At 40.7% G+C, this 14,616-nt stretch overlaps 1 protein-coding gene across 20 annotated transcripts in view; it reads left to right on the top strand.

The window, feature by feature from the left end:
* MEGF11 (multiple EGF like domains 11) overlaps nt 1–14,616 on the top strand; it is a 287,680-nt gene that overhangs the window by 12,705 nt on the left and 260,359 nt on the right. For 2 of the 20 annotated variants that reach the window (XM_080551467.1, XM_080551464.1), the window contains exon 1: nt 5,758–6,159. The exons of the other annotated variants lie outside the window; for them this stretch is intronic. The gene's annotated coding sequence lies outside the window, so the exon portion shown is untranslated. Of the gene's footprint in view, nt 1–5,757; nt 6,160–14,616 lie in introns of those variants that run through there. 20 annotated transcript variants of the gene reach the window in all.

The raw sequence follows: 14,616 nt of genomic DNA, 5'->3' as shown, positions 1-14,616 counted from the left end.
GAATGCCAGTCACCTGAATTTCTATCTGCTTTGGTCCTTATTTTACCTTTATTTTCTGTTTTACTTTTGCTTGCGTTTGGAATTCCAGTCAGCTCTCTTCAGAGGGGAATTTGCTAAAGGAGAGCAGTCTCTTGATTTTCCCTGTGAAGGAGCAGAATTTTAGGGAACTCTGTTGGTGTAAGCAGACAAATTGAATCAGCCTTCTTTTAGCTGCTGATTCTATTCCCCTTTTTTGCTCTGGGTTTGCTCATGGCTGTTCCAGCCTTTGGGTTTCAGTGAAGGAGAAATTCTGGTACTTAATATCACTTGCTCTTCACTGAAGATCTCTTGCACTGCTACTGCTTTACATCAGTGCCAGCAGATATCCAATTTGGGTCTGCCACTGTGGTTTCTAGTTTAAGGAAAGGCAAGTGCATCATCTTTAAGGCGTGGCTCTCTGGATGATCGGACAAACTGAAGAGTTTGGTAATAGTCTGTACAGCTTTTTATTCAATTATAAATACTGCTGATACTGTTTGCTAAATGTTTGATGACTGCTTGGTGGTGTGAAGTTGGGATTCCTCCCATACCCTTGATTCTACCTCATCCAGTACTAAGGGCAATGTCCTGCAGACATTCAGGACCCTTACAGGTAAATTGTCCTTTAATTTTTAAAAACAGCATGTGAGGATGTGGTTGGAAGCAATGGGATTTTTGCTGGAGTTGCAGTCTGTGTTTTCTTGATAGAAAAAACATCTAGTCTTTGAAGCTATCTGCATAGGATTTTTCACTAGAAAGACAGTAGTTGCGGCTGATTTATGTGGGTTTGCTACTAACTCTGCATTATATATGCTGCTTCTCATAATCTGCTTCTCATATTTATTTTTTTGTTGTGAACAATCTCCACTTCTCAGTACATATGCACAAGTCTCATAAGTATTAATAAAAATGTAGATGTTCTAGAGTGATTGTCAACCTATTTGGATATCCTTCTCTAATACTTACCAATATCACGTGCTTCAAATGAAAGCAGAATGTCATCCTTGTTGCCAGCCTGTGCTTGGGGATCCTGATACATTTCATATAGAATTACATATCAAAACTTTCTGTGTTCCTGATAGCTTGCCATTTATGCTATGAAGTTTGGGGACCGTAACATACCATAGCGATTTTAACTGCTTAAGCTATCCTAATTCATCAGAACAGTTGATCTTTGCATATGACAAAAATGTTTGTCACAGCAATCCTGCAGCAGGGAATTCCACTTGAATATTTTGTGAAAGATGGGCCTTTTATCCATTTTCATTTATAATAAAAAGAGTAATAGCTGTGACTTTCTTTGCTATTTTTGTTAGTAGATCAAATTTCTCCCTGAAGTAATCAGCTATAGTTCAGTTGAATGAATGCTATTTCTTCCATTTGCATAATTGCATGATTATTTTCTTCAGCTTTACCAAATCCTTTTTTTTATTTTTAAACTTATACCATACTAAACAAAGAATAATTTCATGTCCTGGTCTAGTGCAGATGCCTTGATTAAGAAAAATAGCAGTGATTAAGAATGATGGTCATACACATGATTAAGAGCAGAATTTGACCTCATATAGAATAAGATTTACTCAGAATCTCTAATCATTAGCCAGTTTTTAACTCATTTTCAGTGCCTTTTATGTTGTATATGGGGGAAAAGACTCCAAAGTTGTCTTTGTTCATGGAAAAAACAATTGACATGATTGAATCAGGTCCTTTGTGCTTAGAATCTATTCGAAGTAGACGAGTAGCCGCTGGAACTGTTCTGTATACTTCTGGTAGTGTTACCCAGGATTAATGTTTTCTGATTTTTTTTTTCATTACCTGTTTTTTAAGAATACTGGAGCAATTTGAATGCACCTTCATATCTGTGAGAATGGGTCCACATTATTAACAAAGGTAAATTAATTTTGTCTCTGTAACTGTGAGGTATATCTAGGCTTTTCACCCTTTGGACTGAGGTATTGTATTTCTCCAAATTTGGTAGCTTAGTCAACAATTCTGTCACTGAAGAAAGTGAAATGTGAGTCCTAAGAATGCAGGCGTTACCTTTCCAAATGAGAATAAATTCTTGCAATTATTATTGGATAGATCAAGGAAGTCAAACAAAACATACGCAGAATTGTTTCTAGTTAGGAATGTATTTTCTATACTGCCTACAACTAATATGTTTGTATTTGATTTGGACACTTTGTATTTGTAGAAGGGAGTCATGCATAAATAAGGCCAACACTATTATTCAGTATTATTAATGATGTTGTCTACACTTAGATTCTCAAAAACCAGAAAACTAATAAATTTTACATATTGGAAAAAAAATCACAGATAAATCAAACAAATATATAAATTCTTTAAAGTATTTAATATGTGTTAAGAGGACAGAATGATGAATTCAGTATTGAAAACCAATATCAAGTTTACAATTATGTACCATTTATCATCACTGATTGCACAGACAGCATATTATTGCAGGGAACAGAATGATTCATAAACTAAAACCCTGAATGGCTTTATAAAAAACTTAAAAGTCATGTTATGTCTGAAAAGCTTTGTTTTTCTCTTTCAAGCATTATTTTCAATAGTAAATTATACTTCCAGACACAAATTATGCATATTTAATTTCCTGAGCTTTAAAATTAAATGTGCAATAACTTTAGAGTATTGAAAACTGATGAATTTACAGTCACCTGATTCTGTGTAGTGTAATTTTCTGAGGCCAAATTCCCCATTTAAGAAAAAAGAACATATGGAAAATGTAAAAGTGGATAGGAACTAGTTTTGAATTGGACATGCAGAAGCAAGCAAATAGAAGCAGTAAAAAGTGCTCTTGAAGGTGATTTGGCTTTGAAGAGAAAGCGTGTACATGTGGCAATTTCTTACTCAGCAGATCTCCCAGGGTAAATTTCTGCTTCCCCCAAAAGTCAATGGCAAAGCTCCCAGTGACTTCATTGTTTTCAAACTTCCATTGTCTGTCTGTACTGAAGGACATACCTGCTTACCTTTGTGAAAGTGCTGCACTTCTTTGAAGTCCTGTCACCCCAGCTGTGCTCTGGGAGAGAAAAATGAATTCTTTTCTGGCTCACACTTTATCAGCAGAATTATTAAGCAGTTTTCTGTTGCAGAGTCACTCCTGTAATACACTCCTGCTTTTTCTTTTTTCCCCTCCAAAATCTTTTCTCAGCTTAATGTGGCTGCTCGTGTTGCATGGGAATAACCAAAGATACGATTTCACCAAACTGAGGTTGTGTACCAATAACTGAGGGTTATTTTGTCCTTCAGAATTTCAAAACTCATTCTAAATTATGGAAGAATCTTGCTAAGCTTGAAGACTCAGCTTGATATTATAACTATAACTCTGAGCTAGACTCACTGAGTCGTCAGTAAGAAGAAAAAGGCCAAAATACGTTCTTATTTGTAAATGGTGCATTTTTAAAATAGAAAGACTGAATTAGAATCAATGTAATGCAATCTCATGCTGTTTTTTTTTTATTTTTTTCACTCACCCTCTGTTTAGAGGGCAGTTGCATTTAAATAGAGACTGAAAATAAATTAGTATTGTAGTAGTCAACCTCAGATGTAAAACACATACATTGCCGGTTGCATTGAAATTTACTGTGGTCTACTACCCTTCAAATAGACAACCCTATTTCAGAGAATACAAGGACTATACTTTTGTTTCCAAATGAAACTGCTGAACTGTGTGGGATTTTACATGAGAAGGAAGAGCAGGAATGAGTGCTTTGTCTCAAACATCTGTAAACACTCATGCAACAGTGTAATATCTTTTTTGACATTCAGGGCACTTGTAGTTTGACAGGACACTTCTCTTGAAAGTTTTAAAGAGAACTTTGAAAGACAAAAAAAAACCCACATTCAGAAACAAAATTATAGCAACAAGCTGGCCTGAATTATTTTATGTAGACTGGTTCTGTCTCCATGCATTTCAGACAGCATCTTACTTTTTAAAAAGATCAGGGAAGCTAAATAGTTTCCCCAGCTGGAAACTGGTGACAGTGCTGAGTCACAAACAATGCCATCAGTATGGAGCAACTGGTGCTTTTAATATTCATATACAAACAACAAAATTAATTACCTTTATTCAATAAATCCAGTTCAAATCTGATCTATTTATTTTTTTTAATTTTTGAAAATAATATAATAAACACGATTGCTAATTCATTATTGAAATTCATTATTAGGATGTTTGTAAAAAAAAAAAAATATAGTAATTAAGAACAAGTAGGGAAAGATGGGAATGAATTGACCTCAGGCACCAGTAGTGCCGCAGCTCCTGGTCAGGTTGCCTTAACCATAGCTAATAAAGAAAAATAGCCTTGTGGAGCTAGTGAAAAAGCAGGGAGCTGGGTTTGCAGAAAAGAAGTGGGTAAGCCAGCAGTCATTTCCAGCACACGTGTTCTTCACTGTCTTTTTCTCCCAGTTTAGGTGGCTGGTGCAAGATTTAGGAGCACTGCAAACCAGGACAGGGCAGCAAGGGGAAGGTTAGGGACCTGGAGGCACAGAGGCAGTGGGAGGAGTGGAGAAATTTTTCAGCAGGCTGGGAGGTTGCAGTGAGTCCCTTGTGGAAACAGTGCATCGTTTCTGGCCCAAACTATCCCATTTGAAACTCTGCCATCACCTGCGGTCATGTACTGGCGTGTTACCAAGAAATGCACAGCGCAGGACAAAGGATTTTGGCAGCCTCACATGTACATAAAATATAGTATGATGTGGAGATCCATCGTGTGGCTACAATGACATAATGTTCCATTAGCCATTTTGCTGTATTATCAAATTGGTCTTGGTCTTACGTTTCTTCCAAGCTGAGATGATTTAAAAAAGCCTGATAGTGGCCAATGTTATTGTTCTAATTAGAATATTATCAGTAATAGTAGATAACACCAATAGAGCATTTCATCCTGAAGAGTCTGTACAAGATTAGCATAAGATTGCTGGCTAGGAGCTAAGTTAATGCAGCTGTTAAAATCACCTGGCACAAGTATTTTGATCTAAAGATTTTTAGTGTACGTTTATAACTTCTGGTACATCTTTCAGGAAGGAAATTGCAGCCATAGGATGCGATTTGTTCCCTGCCTGATATCTCTTCGGGCATCCAGTGTCACTGAGCAACCCCAAAAAGCAGCAGTGGTGCAGTCGATCTGACAGTACAAGGGCAGATCCTCTGGACGGTAGAGGATGCTAGAGAAGAGGTAGATTTTCCATCGTGCTTTTCTCTGTTAGCATCTCTCGGTCTTGCCTGGCATCAGCGCTAGCCAGCGTCTCTGTGTTTGCTTACAGCTGCATGCCCCTGCAAATGGATGCATGCGTGGAGTTGCAAACCGAGGCACCTTGAAACGGGTCCAGAAGTTTGCATGATCTCCCACTGAGCACATCCGAGGAGTTTGATAGGTTTCTGCTCTTGACATCCCGTTCTTTCAGCTGCAGGAGGCAGGGACCCTTGGTTTTTTCTCACCTACCCTCTGCTGAGCTGCCAAGTGTTCCAGCCTCAGCTAGAGAGTTTGCTTCCTCATTTCCACATGCACAGCTCGGGTGCAACCTTGGGATGCCAGAGCGTCAGTCTGATTCTTTGTCCTTTGAGTCTATTTACAGTGTTTTCATTGAACAGGACAAGGAAAAATAAATAAATAAAATCACAGAACAGAAGGCTCCGGCACTAGATCACGCTGCCTTCCCCCCCCACCCCCCCCCCCCACCCCCCCCCAACAATAAATGGTTAAATAAACAACCAGCTGCCGACCCAACCACGAACGAGCGAATAAGCCCCAAACCAGCGGCAGCGCCACGGGAAACGGGAAAGTTTCGGCGCTCGGAGCCGGCCCCAGCATCCCGGAGCTGCCGCCGCACCTCGGTGCTGCGCTGGGGCCGGACCGGCTCCGAGCCCCCACCCCCGTCTCCTCCCCGCTCCTCCTTCCCTCCCCCGGGTCCTGCGGGGAGGCGGGTTTAAGGTGGGTCGTGCGGCCGCGGTAACTTTCCGAACAGAGCCAAAGAGGCGCCCGGAGCCCCCCGCAGCAGCGCCGCGCTCCCCGTGCCAGCAGCCCCGGCTCGGCCCCGCCGCCGCTCGCCGCCTCCCCAGCGCCGCGCAGCCGCCGCCGCAGCCCCGGGAGCCGGCCCCGGTCCCGCCGAGGTACCGAGGTAGGTGCGAGTCGGGACGGGCGCTGCGGGGAAAGCCGGCCCGGAGCCCCGCTGCCTGCGGCCCCCGAGCCCCGCTCGTTCCCGGTGCGGCCGCCGCGGGGCAAGGAGCTTGCTCGGCACCCCCTGGCTGCACGGTTGGAGCCCCCTCCCCGGCTCCTCCTGCTGCTGCCCGGGCACCCGGCACGAGTTGGGGCCGGGGGAGCGACCTCTCGCCAGCCGCCCCCGTTTCTGTCCCTTTCCCCGAGCCTTCGCTGGGCTCTCCTTGATGATTTTGGAAGTGATGATCTACGAGAGATGTGCGTAGGGGAAACCTTACGGCTGTATTAGGACTCTCCCCTGTCAGCGCTTCTCTCAGAAGCTCCCCCCCCACACACACACATCGCATGGTTTACTGGGGTGTCGTGTCGGCACGAACTTTCTTCTGGTTGCGGGAGACACATTTGTCCCCGTTTGTCCCTGCCCTCGGACTGCTGCTCTGCGCGGGCGAGAGGACTCGGGCTGCTGCTGCCTCGCTGCTTGGGGTCGCCTTGCTTCCCTTGCATGTACTCGACAGTGCTCGCGATGGAGTGAGTCTTGGGAGTAGGGAGAGGCACAAGGGAGAAGTTGTAGGATGCTGCCTGTGAGTGACACCTCCGTTCCTGAGGCTGGGAGCTGGTGTAACCATACTCTTGCTGGTGCTGCTCACTGCTGCCAAACATTCCCTTCGTTTGCCTAGGAAGAGCTCTGGCCACTCTGCCAGATGGTTGCTAACAAGGAGGGAGAAGTTTGGGAATGTCGGGGCACCAGCATCCTTCAGTGCTCTGCTGAGATTCTCAGGTGACAGCCCCGAGTTCTGATGCTTGCGGTTATTAACATCCGTCTGCAAGCACTGGACATCTGCGTGGCCCTGCGAGGTGGGCAGAGAATCAATGTTTCGTGAAAGCAGGGCAGCCAATCTCTTGAAGTGTCACAGGGGCTGGAGATTTAAATAAACCCTGTGACCGCTAAATACTGCAAAGTCTCGAGCTAACCCCCTAGCAGGAAGAAGTCCGGAGTTAACTAAAAGGAAGCCTCCAGTTCATATCTTGGTGACTGCCTGGTTTAGAACATAAATATGTAACGTATGAATTATGAATTACCTGGAATGTAGCAGCCTGTCTACCTTCCATATCCAAGCAAGCAGGAGAGAACCCCCTGTAATGCCCAGTCCTGTATTTCAGTAACGGAGATCTCAGTTACGTGAATAGAAAATTTCACATTATGGGGCTAATTGGTTCTGGAGAGGTTTCTGCTGGGATACCCAAGTCTAAGAATAAATCCTTCCTATACTGTCAGAGTTCCCTTAGAGTGCATCCAAAGCTTGTCTGTCCCTCTCTGTTTGGACTTTCTTACATGTCCACTTTGTTATTAAATTCCACAAGTTTTCCTTCTCGGAGTAAAGTCTGATGGATGGGTTCTTGCTGTGCTGATAGTAGTGCTAAATAAAGACAAATAAATCAGCTAATCAGTTTCATCATAGGATTTGATTTGATGTGATCATTTAGAGACTGAGCATCTGGTCTTGCAAAAGCCTAAGAGTAAGTTTGTGTTCATTGGACCTGGTGAGGAGTCTGTTAAAGTTTGCATGAGGCACCTGAACTGGTTTTGCATTAGGATAGTAAATATTAGTAAGCACGTGTGTTTAAGGGTAGTGATGTATGTTAGCAAAATTAGTTTCAGTGCAAGTGCATGAGTTCTTATTTATTGGTAACAACCTCTGGAGACCTCTTCAATGTTCAAACTGTTGAATTTATTTTTTTTCTGCTTCTTGTTAATAGCCAAATAAATCTAATGTGGAATTGTAAAAGTTGTATGGCAAAAGTGTTTCAACATATGAAGCAGTGAAAGTAGCCATGTGGGGATTTCAGTGTTGTCTTTCTAATCAGCCAGTCATCTACTTTGTAAAATTACATAATTTTAGTCAAACTATCAGAAAAGATGTCTGAGGTAAAATATAAAATATGATGATGAATTCTGTTGTCCCTATACTTTAGCTATTGAAAAAGGACTAATCTGATATCTTGCTTTTTCAATTAAATATACGTTAATAGTCAAAATATCAAATAGAAGTCAGTGCTGTCTTCCACTAACTTGAGTGTCTGTGAGTGTATTTACTATGAATGGGGCATTCAGCCATTTTTACTTGGAATAATTCATCATGCTTTAAATGTTAGACAGACTTAGTATTTAAGCAAATGCATACAGCAAAACTATAAATCTCTGAATACAGTTAATTATCTTGGAACTGGGAATGTACCTTGAAGTACAACTATTTCTCCATAGTGTGGCCACAATTCTTGCAAACCTTTTATCCTTGTCTGTGAAATCATTTCCAATTCTGTGTTCCTACGAAGCATGTGTTTCGTTATTGTTTTCAAAACCATGTGGTTTGGGCTACTATTTAAATATAATATTTATGGTACTACTATGGCTGTTCAGCTTAAAAAGAGAAGTGCTGCATACTGCTGCATACTAAAAAGCTTCGATGTAATTACTACTTCTGGTGGCACTGCTGTGCAAATCTCTGGGGCAGAAATTTAAATGGAGACTTTATACAGTTCACAGGTACTTTATGTAAAAGCTATAAGCTCTTTTATTTATTTATTTATTTATTTAGAAACATGGGGGCTGGAGGCATGGGGGAATGGGGAATTGTGGTGCCCGCACTGTTTTTACGCTTTAAGAGTTCCAACCTGTATGCTTGCTGTTGGCTTTCAGGTACTTTCAGGTGCATAGCGTCTGTGGTGGATTCCCACAAACTATCCATCTGTACCACCGTGGGTTTGAATTACCTATTTACACACCTCCCTATAATTGGCATTCCATGCAAATATGTCAACTCTGGTTGCATCTTGCAGAGGAGTGCTGAGAGGCATGGGTTTATTTACACAGCCCCTTTCTCCCTTGCATATCCGTGCAAAGGAAGCTGTAACACTGCAAGAATCAGAGTCTGGCTGCAGTTCAACGCTAAAGTCACTGGGAATTTCTCCATTGATGGTGATGGACTTTGGACCTCAGTGTAGTTCCAGGTAGGATTCAGGTCTCGGTCATCTTTGGTTCTCTGTGGTAACCTGTCTGGTCTCTGGTTGTTGCTTCATCAGCATTCAGTTGTCCTGTGAGTTTTATGTCACATCTGATGCCCTGTGCAGGTATCTTGGTTTTGCTAGGGCATCTCAAAGAGCACTTGGTATCCATGTTCTGGCAGCTAAATCCTTCCCTGGCTACTAAAAATGACTTGTATGTAAAACCTGGGACTAAGGAAATAGTTAAAATTACTGTTGTGAATAAATGGGTTACCCCTAAGAAAGGGTTGTTCAGATGTTAATGGGAAAGATGAAAAACATTCACCCTCATTGTTCTGTACTGTGCAGGCTGACCATACCGCAGTAGCAATTGGTACTTTTCTTTGCACAAACCTGATTGGAACCTCAGTGAGGAAGTCCTGTGTGTTAAGGAGAGATATATGAAAAAGCTTGTAGAAAATTAAGAGCTACTCTCAAAGGAGTCAAATCCCAAACAGAATCAGTTTTAAAGACTGCCAGATGAATCCTGCCATATGATACTTCTGTGTGATTCCTGTGAGTGATGTACAATTGGTGTATGCTTATAGAGGGAGGGAATTTTGTCTGAGTTTACAAAATGGGATCCTTATTTTAGGAATTAATGATCATATACCAGATTCATGAAGAGCCAGTGTTCCATGCCCTTGTGAAGATCAGAATGGGTAGCTGCAAAACAGTGGGCTACAGCCCAGAGAGTCTAAGGTGTGTAGTCAGGATATCCAAAGACTAATCCAGAATTCTCTAAGATACGTGTGTTTACAAACACTTGTGGATGCGCGGTAGTTCTAAGCCCTCCAGGCAGTTTCTCCTGTCTGTTGCTGCTCTAAAGGGAAAGTACTGAAATTTGTATGAAAGCTTCTTTCTAAGAGAGGAAGAGAGGTACAAGATGAAGGTCACCACTTAGCCTGCTTGCAGAAATGCAGCAGGAAAGAAGAGCACATCTAACTTGAACCCAATTGCAAACAAGACCAGAACTGGTAGGCCTAACTTTTTCCTTTGCAGTAAGAACTGGCACGGAGAATTTCCCTTAGTAACAGCCTGACTAGAGAGGCTAATGAATGAATGGGCATAAGGCTGAAATCATGTTCACTGCTAGAGAGATGCTTTGTCTGGAAGAAGAGTAAGACACAGTAGCTACGTGAAAATAGTTCTGTGCTGTGACTTTGTGCACTTCGTTTTCTAGGGTTTTCAACCCAACACATTCTATGAGCACTGATAGCCACTGAGAAATATTTTGGAGAGTTAAAAAGGTACTTGAGAACTGCCAGAATATGATAGCCTAAAGGTTAATCAAGTGTGAAATTTGTGAACAACCTTTTTTTTTTTTTTCTTTTTAAATTTAACTGGTAGATATGAGTAGAAATGGATACAGGTTCCCTTAAGTTCAAGTATGGAGCTAAACTTTTCCTTAAACGCTTTTCCTGGATTCCTTGTTAAGACTTAGATTCTTGCTAATTACCTGTTGTTATCAAAAGTCTTTTGGTACATGATTTTTTTGCAAGGTTTATGAAGCGTTGTGAACACGTGAAAATCTGCTTTCTCTGGAACAAAGTAAGAAAAAAGCTACAGAGAAACTTTAAGATGGAATTCTCAGTTGCCTTGTTAAGGTACCAGAACAAGAAAGCAAATCGAAAGCTCCAAAGCTTAACAGACGCAACCTACTTCTGGAGGTTCTGTACTAGGTTAAGATGATTGTGGAGCATGTTCTACTTTTCCATAGGGCTTGGATCTTTAATACTCATGTCTGGTTTTGACAAAGGCAGTCATTTGACAGAGACATGTTAAGAGTTTTTAAAAAGCAGAGGCTTTGGTACATTTTTTTTTTTTTAACTGGTGTAAAATGTGGAAGTATACTGATATAAAGTCAGTGTAAGCATGAGGAGAATCAAGTTTTTTATCATGCTTTTAAAATCTACCAAGTGAGGGAAGCATGGATGATTTGTAAGTAGTCGACTGGCATATGGTACCATTATGATAACATCATGTTCACAGCACTTTCCAGATTGATATACAACCTTTCTAAAATAAGCTTGGTAGAAAAAGAAAAAAGAATGTAAAGTCATTTAGCAGCCAACATGCTTTTGGTAGCAGCATAGGACACTGGTAGGTGACTTCACTGACACTCAGTTTGTCAAACGAGTCGTGCATCATAGTCTACTACCTACTTGACAGGCAGCCACGCCAGAAAACTGCCATTGCACTTTGTACATTGGAGGCTGATTCGTGCTTTCTTAATTCACAATGAAATGCTGCATTCATTTTCATTCCATGCAGTCTTGGAGAAGTCATGGGGGTTAGCACAAGGTAAAGAATTTGTTCCTCGGGAGAAAGTCTAGTATTACACCCTTTGTTAGCAGCATAGGGAGAAAGGCTGGGGTTATCTGGGGATGGAGACTGAATTATACTCTAGTTCTGGATGGCATTATCCAGACTGAGATTGAAACTCTCTCATTGACATGCTATGTCATTTATGGTTCTCAAGGAACAGTAAAATCATAAATATTCTTAGAAGCAGAAGCCTTGACAAGACAAACTATGGCAATGTTTCACTATTCAAAGGGTTTTTATCTACTTGCCACAGCTAGCTTAATTCTATTAAAGAATTAAAACAATGATACTGTATATGGCATTATTATAGCATAAATTATAGTTTTTTGCCTTCATTTAAATGTAAAAGCTGTAAATATCACTTTAAAAGAGTGCTGCCTGATTAATTTGAAATTGTATTAACTTGTGTGTGTTGAAATGGATAAGGCAAATCAAAACCATTAAAGTTACAACACCTACCATTTCTCAAACTTAGTAAAAATGTCCAATGTAGCAATGTTCTTCATCCCTTTTCCTCTTCTAATTTTCTCTTTTCTGCATATTTCAGGGAGGCATTTTATCACCCAAACAGGGCCAATCAGTTATTTTATAGATACAATTCAAGTATCAGAGAATTTACTTCTCACTGTTATTACGCATTGCCTTCTACAGAAGGCCATGTGACTAGTCACGTACTATAGCTCTAGAGAAAGATGAGTTTTATAACTCTTTGCAAAGAAACACTGCTTAGTAGGCATTTGGAGGCTTGTTTTTGCAGATGGTAGGTATCATCTTTAGGATGAATTGCCTTCTGGATAGGATGTCTGCGCCCTTTCCTCCTCCAAAGGGGCCTGGCAGACCAGAGCAGGCCAGATACCTAACATTCGGGTTAGTCAAATCAAGTGAGATTAATCTCGTACTTTCATAATAATGCCTTGTTTTCATCTTTTTTGCTTTTAAAAAGTTTGTTGTGAATGAATGAACAATTTTGAAGTTTATCATTTGTAGCTCTGAGCTTTAGTCCAGGTATCACAGGTTTGACAAAGTTACAGTGTTAAAGCTAGACAGAGTTTTGCATGTATGTATGTATCTTGTGCGAAGTATAGAGTGATGTTGTTGTTAATGGCTTAAAGTTTCTGTAAACTTTCTGAGACTGGGGATTTTTGGATGTAACCATAAGTACTTCCAGGTAATCTTAGGACAGGAAAGATTGTTAGGCTTAGTTATGTAGGTTCTGTTCTGAGGAGCAAAGTCCAGTAACTGCAGTCACTGACTAGAATTAATAATAATCACTTTTCCAGAAGACTGCAAAAATCTTGAATAAGTACTCCAACAAATCAGTCTTCTTTAGTGGTGGTAAGTATAAATTATAGAGAGAAGTTCTTTTCGTTTAGAGTCTTTGGTGCCGTTATAGCTGTCATTAATTATGTATTAAGTGTTTGAAAGGAAAGACATCGGTAGCCTATAGGATATATTTGCATAGTAATTGAGGATTGATTAGATACAGCCTCTGCAGTGAGGGCTACTGGGAATAAGTCACAGAAATTAAAACAGTGGTAAATTATATTTACAAAACATTCATTTGTAATAATAGTACTCAGATATACAGAAAGATTTGTAAACTGCAGGTGGAAGGAGACTCATTTTCACAGTATTGTCTGTTGCAGGAGAGGATCCAGCCACTTGTTACCTAGCACTGGGTTACAAACTCTAGGGCAGGCATTGTGACCGATGTAAACTGAGGTCTGTCAGATGACAAAATACCATCTGCTGTTTGTGGCCAGAAGATAGTGAAGTATCTGTTAATAAACTGAATGAATGCAGTGGGTGCTTTTAACAGTTGAGGCACGTGGTATGTCCCTTCCAATCCATAGGCATTTTGAACAGTTTCATTTTTCTTCATCTTTCTTTCCCACTTAGATTTTATCACCTTGGATGATAAAAATGGAAGTGAAATTTGTTTCTCAAATATGGTCCATGTGATTGTTTGTGGATGAACAGAGTGTAGTCTGAAAACAGAGCTGTTCCTTTTGCTCTGATCTGTGAAACGAAAAATATGTGGGAACTCTGAATAGGGGGCAAACAATGTTAAACAAGAAAGGCAATGGAAAATAGCTTGGCAAGCAGAGGTATGTGGGTAGAAATAATACAGAAAGTCACTTTTATATACAGAAAAGAGTAAGAAAAAGAACCACAACTAGATAAACAAGAGGGGAGAACAAGACAACTAGATAAAATTCAAAAACAGATAAAAGGCTCACCTCAGAAATACACGAGTTAAGTGAGAATGGGAAAGTGAAGAATCAGCTCTGTGCATGGTGTTCAAAATCGTTTTGCCTGGCATAAGGAGAAAGATGGGAAAGGAGAAGCAGTTAGCAGGATGCTAACGGCACTGGTTAACATCCCTTGTTTAAAGTTGGTGGTTCCTAGATAATTCAGACATGCTCCTCATTTTTATTTTTTTTTTTTAGCAGCTGATTTTTTTTCTTTTGTGCTCTCTTATTTTCCTGCAGGTCTTTCTTTTGCCTTATCCCTAGTGTTCTTTAGGCTTTGTTTAAGGATAAAGTTCTCCACTTGAAGGGAGCTTGCCAGAATATTTGGCAGAGGACAGTTTTACAGTATGTATTCTCTGTGTAGTAGAGAACTAAATTTAAGTTGTGCTGTATGCAGGCATTCAAAAAACAAAATACCTACAATCCAATCCTTTTGCTCCATTCTAAGCTCCCAGAATTCCAGAAAACTGATGCTGAAGGACTTCTGCAGCTAGAACTCTGCAGACTATGGGATATAGCAGGGAAAGAAGGAAGGAAAGGATGTCAGTCTTTTTGCTCTAGGCCGTTGCTTTCTGAACATATTCTGCATCTTGCTTGGTTCCATCTTCGCTCTAGTTAAAATAACGTGGAAGCAGAATATAGACTTAAAGTTCTGTTGACTTCTGTAAAAGATGTGTTTGCACAGGTACTCTAAAATGAAATAGGCTCTGACTTTCATGCACAGCCTACGGATGTGCAGAACACGCTGAAGGGGAAGGCAAATACACTGAGCTCGAAAAAGTGCTGTTGCGGTGAAA

This window comes from Anser brachyrhynchus, assembly GCF_964034855.1.
Source record: "Anser brachyrhynchus genome assembly, chromosome: 11".
NCBI lineage: Eukaryota > Metazoa > Chordata > Aves > Anseriformes > Anatidae > Anser > Anser brachyrhynchus.
This window is presented reverse-complemented; position numbering and strand designations above follow the sequence as displayed.